Genomic DNA, 6,000 nt, shown 5'->3' on the forward strand with positions numbered 1-6,000 from the left:
AATTATGGGTTATAGCTATGGAGGTGATGGGTATGGTTCATGGGTATGCTTGTGAGGTCAATCTAGTATTTATCATCTCCGTTGCGCCTACGTACTTTCCTGCAATATTGAATCTCAATATTGATACGTTCGTGAATCTGAGGCCAACCTTGCACTTATTAAATGACGTTATATGTATTTTTACTACGAAATACAGTATTGTGAGTTTCATTTTCTCCCTTTTTAATTGCTTTTGCAATATATTTTTGGGCTGAGAATACATGCGCTGTTTTATAAATGTTTTACGAAATAGGCACAAGTACTAAAACTAATTCTATATGGGTTTAAACCAGAAATATACCCTTAGCTTGGTAACATTAAACTACTTGTCTATGTACGGTAGGCGCGAATCCTAAAGATAGATTTATTGGGCCTGACAACCCCATCCTGACTATGGGATGCTTTAGTACTTCGAGGTTATTTTAAACACACCTGATCTGGTGTACTTCAGAGGGTAAAACATGAACGTTAAGGCTTGTTACCGGGTGCCTACAACTTATAGAATACTTTTATACACTTGCGAGTGTACATATATTTATAAACGGAAATCTTGTGGTCTATTAATATATTGAAATGATTGTTATGATAAACCTATGAACTCACCAACCTTTTGGTTGACACTTTAAAGCATGTTTATTCTCAGGTATTAAAGAAATCTTTCGCTGTGCATTAGCTCATTTTAAGGATATTACTTGGAGTCATTCATGGCATATTTTGAAAGACGTTGCATTCGAGTCATTGAGTTCATCAAGATTATTATTAAGCCAATTATAGTTGGATGTATTATGAAATGGTGTGCATGCCGTCAACTTTCGTTGTAAAGAAAGTTTGTCTTTTAAAAACGAATGCAATGTTTGTAAAATGTATCATATAGAGGTCAAATACGTCGCTATGTAATCAACTATTTTGAATCGTTTATAATGTATATGAACGGGTCCTTTCAGAAAGCATTCGTGTCTGACTCATGTTGGATTCAAAACCTCTTACGCGAAGTCGTGAACTACATTGTCCAAACATGAAGTGTACTCTTGTGCTATATGACAATGTTAGCGCTAATTTTTCCTATAGCAATACATCAAAGTACCAAAAGCATTGAAATGGACATACATTTTTTTTGGAGGAAAGGTTGCTTTAGGTGACTAGTGAAGTACGAGTTCTACAAGTTCCATCTCGTTTTCAGATTGAAGCTGACATTTTACGAAGGGTCTCCCGCGGGTTCAATTTGATGATTTCCGAGAGTCTCGGTGCTCGCCCTCCTCCCCTGAAACTACGGGGTGCATTAGATATATATTACACGTGTACGTCACAATTAGGAAAGGTATTAAATATAGTTTCCATAATGTAAAGATTTGTAATCAGACTAGGATACTTAAACTATTTGATTTTTAGTCAAAATTATGTTTTAGGTTCGATCAATATTTATATATAGGAACGTGTGTATAATGAGGCGATTAAGATAAGACTAGTGAAATTACCCGTGGACTTACGGGTTTGTTTAAACGAAACAATTTAATGATATGTTTTAGGTATTAACTGAATGTAAATGCCAAAGTCATTTATTTTAACAACCCGTTCGACTAAGAAACTTGTCGTTGTTTTTACAAATAAACAGAGACATGTATTTTTGCATACATATGTAACGTAATTAATATCATAAAGAGAGTCCATATTTGAATATTAATAATATAATAATTATAATAAAAATAAATAGCACTCTGTAATAATAAAGTTTGCTCAAAGTTGAGTATTTATATTTTTAATAATAATTATTAGTAATAATAAATGTTTTTTGAATTTTTTTTAGAAAGTTAAAATACAATTATTATATAAAGGTTGTACAATATGCTTTAAAATTTGTAAATTTGTTGGTGTTATGTTAAAGATTAGTATTTTCTTTTATAAAAGATTTCATATTATTTTTTTAATTAAATTTGATATAAATTAATGATATCATCAAAGATGTTTTAAAAATTTTCTTTTTTATTTTGAATTATTTTTATGCTTAAAAAATGTTTATTTATGACATCATCATTTTAGAGATTTAATATTAACTATAGATAGATTCTACATATGTAAAATCCGAGTGTTCGGGATTAAGGTACTCTTGTAATATTGATCTCATTTAAGCATATCCAAACTATTGCATTTCCTTTGAAGGAGTAATTGTGAATGAATCGATGCTTTGCTATTCATTCGTCTTGATTAGTGTTTTTATACAAAATTGATCCTACAGAACACATTTTTAAACACATTACGTTTGCCACATAAATATACTGAATTATGTGGCACATGTGATAAAATAATTTTGGTTGAAGATTCGATCTATTTTCGCATGATGACTAGATAAAGGCACTACGAGCAAGACTTCCTATAGAGTTTCTGCCATTCGAAATAGTCTCAACACCGAAAAAGTCGTTTTGCTATTTTTAAAAGGTGAATTTTGAACTTTCAGATATTACGATAATTATTACCTTTGCATTTGAATTTTTTTTAAATACCATTTGATACTTGTTATTTATGTAACATTGTATTTAGGTACATTTAGAATCGTTTTAAGGTTAATATCACCCCACTAGACACAAATCCTTACACATTTTACGACATCTTGGTTTAATAGTTCAATTATTTAGTGGCACTTTTTGATATCTCTAAATTCATAACTCAATTATTGTTTTTGTTTTAAAATTTCGTATTGAATGCGAATATATTTGAATATAGTTTCGTTTCGATTATAATTCATGACCGCGGAACACATTTTTGAACACATTACGTCTGCCACATAATTATGCTGAATTATGTGACACATGTGATAAAACTATTTCGATTGAAGATTGGATCCATTTTCGCACGATGACTAGAGAAAGGCATACGAGCAAGACTTCCTAAAGAGTTTCTGCCATTCGAAATAGTTTTAACGGCAAAAAAGTCGTTTTGCTATTTTTAAAAAGGTGAATTTTGAACTTTACCTTTGCATTTGAATTATTATGCATATTTAAATACCATTTTGATACTTGTTATTTATGTAACATTGTATTTAGGTACATTGAAAAAACTTTTTGAGGTTAATATCACCCCACTAGCCACAAATCCTTACACGTTTTGCGACATCTTGGTTTAATGGTTTAGTTATTTAGTGGCAGTTTTTTATATCTTTCAATTCATAACTCTATTATTGTTATTGTTTAAAAATTTCGTATTAAATGAGAATATATTTGACTATAGTTTCGTTTCGATAATAATTCATGGCCGCAGAACACATTTTTGAACACATTACGTTTGCCACATAATTATACTGAATTATGTGGCACATGTGATAAAACAATATCGGTTGAAGGTTGAATCTATTTTCCCACGATGACTAGATAAAGGCACTACGAGCAAGACTTCCTGCCATTCAAAATAGTCTCAACGCCGAAAAAGTCGTTTTGCTATTTTTAAAAGGTGATGTTTGAACTTTCAGATTTTATGATAATAATTACCTTTGCATTTGAATTTTTATGTATATTTAAATACCATTTTGATACTTGTTATTTATGTAACATTGTATTAGGTACAATGAGAATTTTTTAGAGGTTAATATCACTCCACTAGCCACAAATCCTTACATATTTTGTGACATCTTGCTTTAATGATTCAATTATTTAGTGACACTTTTTTATATCTCTCAATTCATAACTCTATTATTATTTTTGTTGAAAAATTTCGTATCATTTCAATAATAATTCATGGCCGCAGAACACATTTTTTAACACATTACGTTTGCCACATAATTAAACTGAATTATGTGGCACATGTGATAAAACAATTTCGGTTGAAGATTGGATTTATTTTTGCACGATGACTAGATAAAGGTACTACGAGCAAGATATCCTATAGAGTTCTTGCCATTCGAAATAGTCTTAATGCCGAAAAAATCGTTTTGCTATTTTTAAAATGTGAATTTTGAACTTTCAGATTTTACGATAATTATTACCTTTGCATTTGAATTTTTTAAAATACCATTTTGATACTTGTTATTTATGTAATATTGTATTTAGGTATATTTTGAATCATTTTGAGGTTAATATCACCCCACTAGCCACAAATCCTTACACGTTTTGCGACATCTTAATTTAATGGTTCAGTTATTTAGTGTCACTTTTTGATATCTCTCAATTCATAACTCTATAATTTTTTTTTTTTTTTAAAATTTTTCGTATTGAATGCAAATATATTTGACTATAGTTTCGTTTCGATAATAATTCATGGCCGCAGAATACATATTTAAACACATTACGTCTGCCACATAATTATGATGAATTATGTGGCACATGTGATTAAATAATTTTGGTTGAAGATTAGATCCATTTTCGTACGATGACTAGAGAAAGGCACAACGAGCAAGACTTCTTAAAGATTTTCTGCAATTTGAAATAGTTTTAACGCCGAAAAAGTCGTTTTGCTATTTTTAAAAGGTGAATTTTGAACTTTCAGATTTTACGATAATTATTACCTATGCATTTGAATTTTTATGCATATATAAATACCATTTTGATATTTGTTATTTATGTAACATTGTATTTAGGTACATTGAGAATCTTTTTAAGGTTAATATCACCCCACTAGCCACAAATCCTTACACGTTTGGCGACAATGGTTCAATTATTTAGTGGCACTTTTTGATATCTTTCAATTCATCACTCGATTATTGTTTTTGTTTTAAAATTTCGTATTGAATGCGAATATATTTGACTATAGTTTCGTTTCGATAATAATTGATTGTCGCATAACACATTTTTGAACACATTACATATGCCACATAATTATGCTGAATTATGTGGCACATGTGATAAAACAATTTCGGTTGAAGATTGGATCCATTTTCGCATGATGACTAGAGAAAGGCACTACAAGCAAGATTTCCTAAAAGGGTTCCTGCCATTTGAAATAGTTTTAACGCCGAAAAAATCGTTTTGTTTTTTTTAAAACGTGAATTTTGAACCTTCAGATTTTACGATAATTATTACCTTTGCATTTGAATTTTTATGCATATTTAAATACCATTTTGATACTTGTTATTTATGTAACATTTAATTAGGTACAATGAGAATCTTTTTGAGGTTAATATCACCCACTAGCCTCAAATCCTTACACGTTTTGCGACATCTTAGTTTAATGGTTTAATTATTTAGTGACACTTTTTTATATCTCTCAATTCATAACTATATTATTATTTTTTGCTTTAAAATTTTGTATTGAATGAGAGTATATTTGACTATAGTTTCGTTTCGATAATAATTCATGACAGCAGAACACATTTTTGAACACATTACATTTTCCACATAATTATACTGAATTATGTGGCAAATGTGATAAAACAATTTCGGTTGAAAATTGGATCTATTTTCGCACGATGACTAGATAAAGGCACTATGAGCAAGACTTCCTATAGAGTTCATGCCTTTCGAAATAGTCTCAACGCTAAAAAAGTCATTTTGCTATTTTAAAAGGTGAATTTTGAACTTTCAGATTTTACGATAATTATTACCTTTGCATTCGAATTTTTATGCATATTTAGATACTTTTTTGATACTTGTTATTTATGTAACATTGTATTTAGGTACATTGAGAATCTTTTTGAGGTTAATATCACTACACTATCCACAAATCCTTACACGTTTTGTGACATCTTGGTTTAATGGTTCAATTATTTAGTGGCACTTTTTAATATCTCTCAAATCATAACTCTATTATTGTTTTTATTTTAAAATTTTGTATTGAATGCGAATATATTTGACTATAGTTTCGTATCGATAATATTTCATGGCCACATAACACATTTTTGAACACATTACGTGTGACGGCCCGGAAAATTTCGACTAATTTTAAATCAAAATCTCGATACGATATTGTATTTTTGACACGATAAGAAAAGTCCGTTATGTTGAGTCTCAAATTTTGAACTGTTCAATTGACCATCGA

Source organism: Rutidosis leptorrhynchoides, chromosome 1, assembly GCF_046630445.1.
Source record: "Rutidosis leptorrhynchoides isolate AG116_Rl617_1_P2 chromosome 1, CSIRO_AGI_Rlap_v1, whole genome shotgun sequence".
Classification (NCBI taxonomy): domain Eukaryota; kingdom Viridiplantae; phylum Streptophyta; class Magnoliopsida; order Asterales; family Asteraceae; genus Rutidosis; species Rutidosis leptorrhynchoides.